Genomic DNA, 14,080 nt, shown 5'->3' with positions numbered 1-14,080 from the left:
GAAAGATCTATCACTTTATCACCTCTTCAGGTTGTAAATCGTGTTTTTAAAAAGTAACTAAGCAATTAATTACTTTTTAAAAAGTAATCAGTAAAGTAACGGGATTACTTTTTTGGGGAAGTAATCAGTAATTAGTTACTGATTACTTTTTTCAAGTAACTTGACCAACACTGCTTATAATGCACCCAAATCCTTGACCCATGAGTCCATGCACTGAAGGGCTAATGGATGCACTTTCGAACTACGCTATTAGTGAAGCAGACACATTTTTCACCTTTTCACATGTTTTCCTCCTCCTGTTATTTCAGTTAGACTAAATCCATAAAATGACATCATGATGTTTAGTGTCATTTGTTATCACATCATATCCAAATGTCTGTAACATGTACATTTCTTAGAAAGTTTGTCATATATCCACTTATAGTGTCCAGTGGTAAGATATACTATTAAAGCACTGATTTTTCCATTAGCTGCCCCCCTCCACAGCCTTCCTTCTTTTCTTTTTTTCATTGCTTGCCTCAGTGTTGTTAATGTGTTTCAGACCTCTTCTCATGGTTATCAAAACAGTAGAGTACTGAAATGAATTCTAGCCAGCAGACCCTCATTGATTTTCCAGCAGAGAACAATCATTTCATTAAGTTCCACCGTGTTTATCTGTGTGTGTGTGTGTGTGTGTGTGTGTGTGTGTGTGTGTGTGTGTGTGTGTGTGTGTGTGTGTGTGTGTCCTTGTTCACAATCTGCCATCTGGACAAAAATGCTTAGCTCAGTCTTCATACGCATGGACAGTAGGAGAGAATGACTCACTGTTCGTTGCACAGACAATTGTGTGTTGATACAGTGTTTTCAGTTGCACTCACAAGTGTCCCCTCCCTAAAACAGCTGAGGCAGATTGGCACCATGCTCCAAAATGAAGAAGTAACATGTAATCAGTTGTGTCTCCGGATTTCAAAGTGTTGCGATATTTAGCTGGGCGATGCAGAGCTAAGAAAAGTGCATGAACTATGTTTAAAATTTTTTATACTGTATATGTAAATGAATACCAATGGATTACAGTAAAGCGAAATTGAAATGAAGCTTTATGTGTAAATTCAGTAAGGAGGATCTATAATCACTCATCTGCCTGCTCATCACCCGAGTGTTCGGCTGCTTTTCTGTTCTTTACATGACTACCGCTTTCCCACGCTGTTAATCTCAATACTGATATCATTTCTCTAGTCCAATCACCTTCTCGCCCACCTACTTTGCCCACCTATCAAATCAGCCTCTGCTTTGCATGAATTAAACCTGTGCCCACCATTATTCTCCCTTTCAGATTCTCTTTCGTACAACCCACCTCCTCCCCATCTCCACCTCACAGACACCTCAGAGCTCCATTCAGCCCTCGGTCTTCATCTTCACCACCAGCGTCTAGACCAGGGGTGGGCAACTCCAATCAACTCCAGCCCTTGAGGGCAGGTGTCCCTGCAGGTTTCAGATGTGTCCTTGAACCAACAACACAGCTGATTTAAATGGCTAAATTAGCTCCTCAACATGTCCTGAAGTTCTCAAAAGGCCTGGTAACGAACTAATCATGTGATTCAGGTGTGTTGACCCAAGGTGAGATCTAAAACCTGCAGGACACCGGCTATTGAGGCCTGGAATTGCCCACCCCTGGTCTAGACTCTGGGCGGCTCCTGTCCTAAATCCTATCACACCTGGGATGACCATCTGCCATGATGGGTCATGGGAGTCTAATCGCCAAATATATTCATTTCTTTAACTCAGTAAATCATGTTCAGTTCTTCCAAGTGATCTTATAAATGAGCTATATTTAGTGACATTTAGAAATCGTCACTAGTGTGTTCTCAAATCAGGGACTTTGAAGGAATGCTGGACTGTTTTTTTCCATTTTAGCTAAACAATACCCATCATTTATCATTTAAATCATTTATCTGTCCCATATTACAGACGCTGATTCATTTGGATGGTAAGAAATCAAGAAACCACAAATAATCTTTCAAAAAGAAAGTATGTTGGAAAAGTATTTTAAATGTGAAGCACAGCATTGATTATATATGTCATTGTCCTGAGTCTGTCGACTCAGCGTTTTGTGTTTCTTTATATTATTCTATGTGCTTGTTTATTCTGTTATATCTTTTGCCAAGGTTTACCATTTGTTGGGGTTTTGTTCTATGCCTGCCTGCTCCCACGTCTCTGTGTCTGTGAGTTTCCTGTTTTATTCTGAAGGTCTCTGTCTCATGTGAGTGTGTTCAGTTTGATTTCTCTGATTTCTCCCAAGTGTGTTCCTCTCCTGTCTCTCATCCCTTGATTGCTGCTGTGTGTATTTAAACCCTGTGTTTCCATTGTTCTCTGTTGCATCGTTAATGTCTACTCACCCTCAGTCTACACTCTATGTTCTGGTCCCTGTTTACCTGCCTGTTAGTTTATATTTTCCCAGTATAGTTAGCCTTCTGTTCAATCTGCAACCTGCAAATAAAGCTGTTTACTTTGAGTTCAACTTTGCCTCACTGAATCCTGCATTTTGGGTCCTTCCTCCCTGCCTGCCTACACACAGCCATGACAATATATGTGTAAACGTGTATTCTTTATTTTTACCTTTTATTTAATATTCTCCTTTATACTAACGTGAGAAACAGTAAGTCAGTTCTCCTGTATGCCTATATACGTAGTAAATTAACAATTCTTTGAAAAAAGTCATTACAGCAGACTAGTGCTGTCAGCGTTAATCACGTTAAAATGACCTTAACGCCATAACCGCAGTAACGTGGCAAACCTCTGTTAGCGAGTTAACGCGGATCACCCCGTATGAGGGGCTGCGCGGCGCTAACGTATTAACGAGCTAACTGCACTAATGCGTGGACGCCATGCAGCCCTCGCACGGGGCGATCTGCGTTAACTCGCTAAGGTTTGCTGTGTTAATGCGGTTATGGCGTTAACGTCAATTTAACAAGATTAACACTGACAGCTCTACAGCAAACCCACGTTAACAGCAATCAGAGATTAATATAAAAAAAATTTACCGATGGCAAACAACATATGTAATATGCAGAACTAGCATAGCGGTAAATCCACACAGCTAAATTATATGCATGCTAATGCTAATAAAAGCTTTTTCTATACATCTTCATTTTCCAGACAGACACTGACCAAATATCAGAAAATCTGGCATGGCTTTAAAGTGCTGTGTTTTAAATATTGCAGTGTGTGTGTGTGTGTGTGTGTGTGTGTGAGAGAGAGAGAGAGAGAGAGAGAGAGAGAGAGAGAGTCATAATGTAAGTGACACAGAGCAGCCAGTTAGTTGGTATAAGCTCATTCAGCTGTTTCAGCTCTCTCTAAATCTGTTTTCACACTCAATTTGTCACATGAAGAGGGGAGATGAGATTTGAGGCTGCCTTCACAAGAGGGAATCCTTCTTTAAGGGAACATCAAGCAGGGGGGAAAAAAGACAACCGAAGCTCTCAGCTGTAATTTACTCCAACCTTTTGTGCACTCCTGTAATTCTTCTGATTGTGGTTTTAAATCTGCACAATAAACTGGAATATTTCACCAAAAAGATGTTTTTATTTTACAAACTCAACACTTTCCACCAGTCACACTTAAAAAAAAAAGAAGAAGAAAAAAAAGAGATAACAAAAAAAAATCAATTCCTTCTTTATGGAGATGAATCAGATTATTCACACTGTAGTGACAAATTGATTGGAGCAGTGCTGAAGCAGCATGTGCACCACTCACCGGAGAGACACGGAACGGAAAAGCATCCCGTCTCATTTGCTGCGCTCAATCTCAAACTTGTCATGAAGGAAGAATGTGTAGGCAAGGACGCAAACCCACACACACATGAAATACACACATGATGCCATAAACTCAGACCTGAATCAGGGATAAATCTGACTGATTTATGTTTTTAATATATCTCCCTCTCTTGCTTTATAGCACATACGTTGCAGTCCCATTCGTTTACCATCCTCACATCAAACTGCACAGCAGCAGGTAATTTTGTTATGGTGGTATCTTAAAGCAAATATGAGTCTCCGGTTTGGCATTGCAGCTCCATTTGCCGACCCAGAGGCATCATCAACCCATCAAATAGACAGCTGTGTTTCGTCCATGACCTTGAAGAGTAATTTACCTCCTCATTCATAAAAATTGCCATCCTGTCTCATTCTAACCTCGTTCTAGCTTTTTCTTTTCTCCCACTCCTTCCCCCCCCTCTCTATAAGTGCATCTCTAGCACACCTGTTTGCATTTCCCCACCTGGGATTTCTTTGATGGATCGAGCTCTAATTGAAGCCAGCAGATGAAACCTAAATGGCAGAACATGAGGACTTAATCTGTTCAATCTGATCAACTCACAGAGGTATTCCACTCACAGATGCAGCTCAGAAGAGTGCACAGAAGACGAAATACCTCAAGAAATCCTTTAATGTCACGTGAGGGATGTTTGATGTGGACTTTGATACGCAGTGGTGGAATACCAAAGCAAAGCATTCACAGGCAGACCTCATTTTCCTTCTGACATACAGATATCTGATTTACAGGAAAACAACCATATGTGCAATTCTAATAGGATTTTGGAAAATTTCCCAGTTACAGTTATATATATATATAAAAAAAAAACTTCAAGAAGTCCTGTCACATGCTTTCCAAGATCTTTGGACTGTCCACACTCCCCATATACACAGTCTGTGTTCCAATTCTGGTGAATAAAATTCTGGGGGTTGTTTGTATTTTGCACTAACTAATAAGGTACTAATTAGTGTACTTACACTAAATAACAGGTATCTGAGTGTGTGATGCTAGCTAGCATGCAGTGCTCTCTTCTAAATAAGGTCTCTCCCGTACACGGTAACAGCCACAAAGCTTTCGTTTAAGGATAGCCAAAACGGTGGTCCATGAAATAATGAGTAACATCAGGATGGCTACATCTATCATTCCTAAGCCACATGACTAATTCTTTCTCATTCTTGCAGATATTAATCACAAATCAGACCGTCAGACATGTTCAACAGTGAAAACTCTGGCACAAAAAAACAGTCATATCTAAGTCTGAGACTGAGTCAGTATCTGCAAACAAGCGTCTCATCTTCATTGTGAATCTCACTGGATCCCTCTCTTCAAGCGTAGGCTCTACATATCAGATACAGACATTAAGACCAGGACATGGTCCCACAGCAGGTAAATTATAGAACGTCTAGATGTAACTTAAATGAAATCCGCACAATTCAACTTTGAAGCAGTTGCTAGCCTTTTCACTGTAGATGCGTGTGTTCTTCATATCACTAAAGTGTACCACTCAAAATCTTGGCCATTGTGTAAATAACAGATGCTCGCCACCTCCGCATCACTTGTTTCTAGGACTGAGGCAAAAATAGAAAATTGACATGAAATGAATTTGCAGAAAAGCTCCAAAATAAAAGTCCAGAAGATTAAAAGAAACATATTAAAAACTAAAAAGATGAAATGAATCGCACACTGAACACAGAGAAGGAGAGAGACGGTACCGCAGCTCATTTGACTTAAAGGTTTATCAGCAAGGATAGTAGATAAAAACCCTGTTGTTGGTCTCTGTGTGCCTTTCCTATTGTCTCATCTCTGAGGATACTGTCGCATCTCTCACATCAAAAATGAGCCACAAGAGAACCTTCTCTTATCCTCCTCCTCATCCTCCACTGTATGAATTCAAGAAAGGAAGAGACACCAGTGCCTGCATGTGTGTACACTTGGAAGAGGAACATGTAAGAAAAAGAATAGCTACGTGTGCGACAACTAAGCCTTTTCAGCAACCAAAGCAATGAAAAACAGTGCGCTTTAATCACTTTTTTTGGTGTTTTGCTGTGTTGCCCCTGTGATCAGCAGAGCCATATATATGTAAATGAGTCTACAAATTCATCTTCAGAGAGTGAGAAACAGGAACGAAAGAACAGCTGTAGGATTTTCTGTTAGGGGGCATTCAACCTATGTGTACCTTTGTTTGCAAGCAATGAAAATGCATCACCTAATACTAAAGACGCCAGACACTGGGACGTCAACGTCAGGCACAGTTTTAACTGTCAGCCTGCGATTGTTTGTAATAAGGGAGTGAGCCTGGAGCTGTATCTGGAGCAGCATGAGTGACAGTTTCCACCCAGTCTTTTCCTGTGTGAAGACAGTCAGATGTCCAAGCCCACTTATAGATTATATATTGCATTCAGCTTATATCAGCGTATGCACACCTATTAATGGTAACTAGAAATATTCATGTTGATAAAAGCTTCAGTTTACTGATGTCGCTTCTAGCTATGACCAGTGGCTGACTCTGTGCTACTCTCAATGTGTCGTGCGTTAAATCATCTCTTATTTGCCTCTATAAATCCACACTCCTGTTACATCCACACCACCTTATGTAGTTGGCCACTATAGAGGCAAAGGGACAGAAACAGATGCTTCAATTTGTTCTGTTAAGTCGAGCAAAGTTTTCATTAACATACATTTCCATTTTTCCATCTATGAAGAGCAGTGTTTTTAAGACATAAGACACAGAATACTAAACGTGGGCGAGTGGGAGGAATAAGAGGCTAAGAATAGAGGTGACAAGGACAAAGAGAAATTTATCAGTGAGAAGTGGGCTGCAGAAATTATTACTACACATTTAAAAGAGGAAAAAATCCATCTGTCCTTCAAGTTTCTTTTCCTTTCAATAATACATCTGTATCTCCGTGTGGAGGCAAGGAAAGCCCTTCAGGTACATCCTCGCTTGAGTGACTGACAGATGTGGTGACTGGGAATCCCTGCAATCACAGATGGCACCTGCCCACCTACCGTCCTCAGGGAAACAGCCGGTTTGCAGTTCCCCTCATGTGTATGCATTTTCAGGTGCGCATCACACAAACAAATATAACAGTGTGTCTCCAGCTGCGTCGCCACATGCAACTGAATGCCGAGAGAAATTGATGTTTCTTATATCCAATAATCCAGACAATGAGCGACATTTAACAGGAAAGATGTGGTTATTGCACGGATGCATTAGACAATCCTAATCCAATATCTGACAGGATGCTGTGACACAGACACATTATGAATAATTGACATCTGTTCCTCCAATCCTCCTAAGGTCACAGAAAGCCACCAAAGGCCAGGGACGCTGAAGAGAAGCAAGTGATTTGCATGAATTTCGTCTTGTATGGCTTGTTGTGTACAGGTGAGAATAATACTTTGATCACGCTATGTAACTGTGCCCTGCGTGCACAGGCAGACTCACACTACACCATCAAAACATCGTAAGTAAAGCTGGCAGACATACGATACAGAGCTGCATGTATTCATTCAATTAGTAATCTATGTTTCCATCAGAGGGACTTCCTCTGCATATACACAGCAGCTCACTTAACATCTGCTGATGAGGCTTTTTCATGTAAAGGGCACGTCCAGTGACTAATGCTTGTAACCCAAAATATCTGCAGCTCGTTACTCTTAACCTTCACTGCTGTCCAGAAAGTACTGCTAATATTATGCTTCATTTATTAACATGATAACTGGCAGTGTTTTAATCTGCACACCTTTCTGCTCTAAATACACTGAATGTGTATTGATCCAACAGCCTTCAGCAAAGGCAACATTTTCAGCTATTCAAGTAACATTTGCTAAAAAGCATAATGGCTGGCTGATTTAGGACATTATGTTTTTACCCAGGACTAAAACCTTGCTCCAGTCGGCTATATCTTTAAGCAGCTAATGCTAAGATTAGCATGTCCACTTACTCGTGATAAAAATGTGATGGAATAATTATCCTGACATTACGATTGCAACTTGGAGCAAAGCATGAAGTACAACTCGAATCACTGTGAATGTCATTTGATAGAAAACTGTCTCAACAATAAGGGACAGTCATAGACTGCATAAAACAGATGACGACATCCACAGTGTCTATCTCTCTTTATCTTTATCTTTTTTTGAGCTAGGAATGACAAATGACATGAGGGTGGAGCGCTAAGTTATAAGCTAATGCTAGCAAACTTGGTAGACAAATAATGCATGGGTGTGTTGGCCAGACACAGACAGGCCTACTTAATTAGTGGCAAAAGCGACTGACAGACATCTGGGAAGTAAGAGAATTGAATTTAAAATGCTCCAAAACAGGGCAATGCTTAAGTCATGTTCATGAGGCTCCGCTTAGTGATTCACATTAGCTGACATAATTGCCTATCACACAGCAAGTGGCCAAACCTCTTAAAAGTCGTTTGAGAAGTGGAGGATAAGTTTAGCTTCAGAAATTGTAAAACTTGAATAAACAAATGACTAAAATAAGACAAAAACAATACCAATAATAATAATTCAGTTATTCAGTGTAAGTTTGTATTTAGGAGAAATAAGAAACCATGAAAAATTAGATTTGTCCATTGTCCTTTGACCATTAAAGTAATGACACTCACCCTCATCTCAATTTCAGATAAGCCTTGAATTAGAATATTTTAAGGAACGTTGAGTAGCACCATCTGCCCCATTAAACACTGCTACTCTTGGTGACCCCAACCTGTGAGCTAAGTGTTGTTTTTAAAAAAAAGGAAAAGAAAGAAAGAAAGAAAGAAAGAAAGAAAGAAAGAAAGAAAGAAAGAAAGAAGACTTTCTGGCTTCCTACCAAGGACTTGGTGTTTGTGAGTTTCTGTATTTGTTTGTGCGTTTGAGTGTGCCTCCTTCAGTAATAAGCTAACACTGTAATAGGCACACAGAAAGCAGTCAGAGTTTACTCAGGATCTGCAGTGAGTCAACTAAGCACTCGTTCTTCAGGATAAACTCAAGTAAATTACAAAGACCCATTTCTTTACATCAGTCATTGAATACATATAGTGCAGTGCTGTGTGTTAATGTTTCTGCTGACATTTCTTTTTTTACAAACCTTAATGTCAAAACCAGCCACACTGAAGAAAGCATACTGAGACCTTGCATTGTATTTTCTCAGCTTAGCACAAGGAAAACACATATTTAAGTGGGCAAATGTTAACATTCGCACTCACACGCTCACATGGCCATTAGGTCGACATCAGTGATCACAGACCACCGGGCTGTAATTACTCTGTCCCTTTGTCTGCCCTGTTGCAGATGGGGGCTTGGGCTTTTATTGACACTTGAGTAGATAAAAGAGGCTTGGACACCTGCACCTAATTGAATAGAACAGTATTATGATAAATCCACACTTTGAAGGCTTAATATTGAATTTTTCTTGACTCTGTCTTATAGGTGTTGATTTAATTCTGTGTAATACTTGGAGATGGAAGTTAAAATTGAAGCAGAAAAGCTTACAACTTCGCTGATTATAGGTTTATCACATATATTATCAATAAACTGCAAATATTCATGTTTCTTGGAAGATAAACTGTTAATAACATATTCCGCACTCACAGATCATAATATTGTTTATTATATCATGGCAATAAGAAAAAATATAATAAAACTAAATGAGTTTAGGCCCCATAAAAGAGACCTAGGGAATCGTTGGCAACTGTCTGGCAGCCGCCAGTCGCTAGGGAAAAAGTTTGCCAACTGGTTGCTGGAGGTTGCTTGCTAATGCTCGGGGAAAGATTAGTTTTTGGCTAACACTTGCAAGCTAATTGAATAGCTTGGTAGTGATTGGTAGGGAAGTTTTTAGTGTGGCAACCACAGCCAGCAAACTTCAGGGACCACTTATTCATTGGTCCATTTAACGGTGCTTGTGACGGGTCAGATAACCATCTTCCAGGCCCGTGTGTCTAAGACCTTAGCGATCAACTTCACTGAAATATCTCAGCCAGCATTAGCATCTGCCATTACATCCGCCATTGTTTACAATTGCAAATGATCATATAATTTCGTTTTGTCCTTTTTCTTTGACTTTCTTTCTTTCTTTTTTGCAAAAATGTACTGGCTAGTTTGACAAATCTTTTTATGATCTGACTTTCTGACTAGACAGAAAGAAGAGGCTTTATTATGGAAACCATGAATAGAAAAGGTTAGGAAATACTCATTTTAGTCTTTATCAGTTTACTTGTTATGTTTTAGTAATGTATATGGTTTTACATATAATATTAAAGTCCGTAGCAAACTAAATTCATGTAAGTAAACTACCTAAATGCAGTGCTGTACTTTCACTCTCAGATAATTTATGCTACAAAGTACGAGGGTAGCGATAAGAGAGCACAGAAATCCAGAGAAAGAAAGAAGGAGTGGAGTAGCAGAGAGGTTTACGGATTAGCGTCAAAACGAAGTAGCACTCTGGGAAAAAAAACAAAAAAACTGAAGCACATTCAAGATGACTAGCCGGCAAAGTACGTGCAGCTGTGAGAGAATTTGTAGGAGAGCGATGAGAAGGTGACTGACAGCCTGCCAATTAATACATGAATGTATTCGTGAGCAGAGAGGGGTTTTTTCTATCTCCCTGTGACGACTGAGATTAAACGCATGTATGAAAACATTACAATTCAGAAGTCGAAGCAGCCTTCATCTTTAATCCATGGAATATTAATCAATCCATTCATTTTAATTCTGGTTTGGGGATGTGGGATCACCGTGTTCAGACAAAAGGATGCTAATGGCTATTCTACAAACATCTTTGTGCTATAGCCATTCACATACCCTCGACACAGCTGGAAGAGAAAAGACATTCAGACTAGGTTTTGTTTGTTTCACATGGGGTCAAAAATACCTGGCAGAGAGTAATTTTCCCCCCTCTCCTTAGCTGAAGGAGGATTTTGACATTTTGATGTTTAGACTTTTCATCCTTCAACTGTTAATGGCTTTTGAAAGCAGAAACAGCTCTGTCAGTGGCTCAGCAATTATGAAATGATGGCTTGAGCTGTGATTTCATAGCAAATTACTGCAGGACATCAGTATTCAGACACTTTAATGCGCCTGTCTCTGTGATTGCTCAGATTTTGCTCCTACGTTATGCATTTATCAGTGTAATCAGTTGCCGCAGGAAGCGTAAAGGTGTAGGAGATGTTTCTTTTATTTGATTTTGTAGCTGATGAACAAGTGCAGCACCTAATAACATTTGCTCTTCAGAGTTCCTCAGTTTCCTTTGTTATCATGATTTCCATCTGCAAAGTCATTTCTCTGATTGGCTGTGCGATCTTTTAATCAGGCAAGGGAGGGAGAAGCAAAGAAGTAAATAAAAGGTTGTCCCTTCCTGCAGTAACAGTGCCCTTGATGTCTTTCTCCCTGTGGCCTGAGTGAGGGCAGTCAACCCCAACGAAACCCCTGCATCTGTTCATCCTCGGCTACATGCAGACGCACACGCTGTCAATTGATCTTTAGCTGAGAGTCTCCTCTGAATTGATTTGAATAATGATTAGGGCTTTTTGCAAGGTTTCTGTTCCTTTTTTACATTTTAAGGACTGATAAAGAGCGGCACTTTAGCTTAGTTTGCAAAAAGAGGTCGTGCCTTTTCACACTTTTTTCACACTTTAAATGTGAATACCCTTTAAATGTTAAAAAATATATTCCCCCCCCCCCCCCCCGCCATATTTTTGAACTGAACAGGCATGACTCACTAAAATGAATAAAAGATGCTTAATTATGATGTGTGGAATGAGAGGTTGCTTTTGTCATAGACATTCGTTGTCATTTAGACGTAGGGTATCCGAGTTAGACGTTTTTTGGCAAGTCTTTAGGAAGTTAGAAGAGTTGAGGATAAACCAGACAACATGTCCACAATCCAACACTTTGGTAGGTGACCTCAGGAAAAGTGCTTGATGCTTTAGCAGTTCTTGTTTGCACATCACTGTCACTGCAGTTGTGCTCTCTCAAGCATGAGCCCCAATTTGTGAAGTGAGTAGCTTGTTCAAGGATACTTGATTTGAGCTTTATATTTAAGAGTCCCTGCTCTTTGTTGGTGTGCATTACTTCTGTGTTTGGCTTGATTACTTCCTGGGCATATCTGTCTATTCCCTTAAGAAAACATGAATATTGCTTTTTATTCAAGTCAACTACCGTACATAAAAATGCTTTTAACGAAACAGTAGATAGACTTTGCCTCTTAAATGAAAACTGATAAATTAAGAATCTACAGCCTCACTTTCGTATTTCTGAGGCAGAACCCTGAAGTTATACAGGGAGTGCAGAATTATTAGGCAAGTTGTATTTTTGAGGAATAATTTTATTATTGAACAACAACCATGTTCTCAATGAACCCAAAAAAACTCATTAATATCAAAGCTGAATGTTTTTGGAAGTAGTTTTTAGTTTGTTTTTAGTTTTAGCTATTTTAGGGGGATATCTGTGTGTGCAGGTGACTATTACTGTGCATAATTATTAGGCAACTTAACAAAAAACAAATACATACCCATTTCAATTATTTATTTTTACCAGTGAAACCAATATAACATCTCCACATTCACAAATATACATTTCTGACATTCAAAAACAAAACAAAAACAAATCAGCGACCAATATAGCCACCTTTCTTTGCAAGGACACTCAAAAGCCTGCCATCCATGGATTCTGTCAGTGTTTTGATCTGTTCACCATCAACATTGCGTGCAGCAGCAACCACAGCCTCCCAGACACTGTTCAGAGAGGTGTACTGTTTTCCCTCCTTGTAAATCTCACATTTGATGATGGACCACAGGTTCTCAATGGGGTTCAGATCAGGTGAACAAGGTGGCCATGTCATTAGTTTTTCTTCTTTTATACCCTTTCTTGCCAGCCACGCTGTGGAGTACTTGGACGCGTGTGATGGAGCATTGTCCTGCATGGAAATCATGTTTTTCTTGAAGGATGCAGACTTCTTCCTGTACCACTGCTTGAAGAAGGTGTCTTCCAGAAACTGGCAGTAGGACTGGGAGTTGAGCTTGACTCCATCCTCAACCCGAAAAGGCCCCACAAGCTCATCTTTGATGATACCAGCCCAAACCAGTACTCCACCTCCACCTTGCTGGCGTCTGAGTCGGACTGGAGCTCTCTGCCCTTTACCAATCCAGCCACGGGCCCATCCATCTGGCCCATCAAGACTCACTCTCATTTCATCAGTCCATAAAACCTTAGAAAAATCAGTCTTGAGATATTTCTTGGCCCAGTCTTGACGTTTCAGCTTGTGTGTCTTGTTCAGTGGTGGTTGTCTTTCAGCCTTTCTTACCTTGGCCATGTCTCTGAGTATTGCACACCTTGTGATTTTGGGCACTCCAGTGATGTTGCAGCTCTGAAATATGGCCAAACTGGTGGCAAGTGGCATCTTGGCAGCTGCACGCTTGACTTTTCTCAGTTCATGGGCAGTTATTTTGCGCCTTGGTTTTTCCACATGCTTCTTGCGACCCTGTTGACTATTTTGAATGAAACGCTTGATTGTTCGATGATCATGCTTCAGAAGCTTTGCAATTTTGAGACTGCTGCATCCCTCTGCAAGAGATCTCACTATTTTTGACTTTTCTGAGCCTGTCAAGTCCTTCTTTTGACCCATTTTGCCAAAGGAAAGGATGTTGCCTAATAATTATGCACACCTGATTTAAGGGTGTTGATGTCATTAGACCACGCCCCTTCTCATTACAGAGATGCACATCACCTAATATGCTTAATTGGTAGTAGGCTTTCGAGCCTATACAGCTTGGAGTAAGACAACATGCATGAAGAGGATGATGTGGACAAAATACTCATTTGCCTAATAATTCTGCACTCCCTGTATGGATCCGTAAGCATCGAAAGATCCACTTTGGCCTTCAAAGTGTCAAATATATCATCGCAGGATGAACACGGGGCTCAGTGAAAACATGTGGGTACCCTCCACACATACACTGGAGTTACACCAGTTAAACTGGAGTCCTTCAGGTGTTTTTCTAACAAACCTAAAGTAATACAGTGGGGCAAAAAAGTATTTAGTCAGCCACCGATTGTGCAAATTCCCCCACTTAAAATGATGACAGAGGTCAGTAATTTGCACCAGAGGTACACTTCAACTGTGAGAGACAGAATGTGAAAAAAAAATCCATGAATCCACATGGTAGGATTTGTAAAGAATTAATTCGTAAATTAGGGTGGAAAATAAGTATTTGGTCACCTCAAACAAAGAAAATCTCTGGCTCTCACAGACCTGTAACGTCTTCTGTAAGAAGCTTTTCTGTCCCCCACTCGTTACCTG

Source organism: Aulonocara sp. 'chitande type north' Nkhata Bay, linkage group LG7 (assembly GCF_057382095.1).
Source record: "Aulonocara sp. 'chitande type north' Nkhata Bay isolate Kocher_YH1m ecotype deep benthic linkage group LG7, A_spYH_male_GT1.1, whole genome shotgun sequence".
Classification (NCBI taxonomy): Eukaryota; Metazoa; Chordata; class Actinopteri; order Cichliformes; family Cichlidae; genus Aulonocara; species Aulonocara sp. 'chitande type north' Nkhata Bay.
This window is presented reverse-complemented; position numbering follows the sequence as displayed.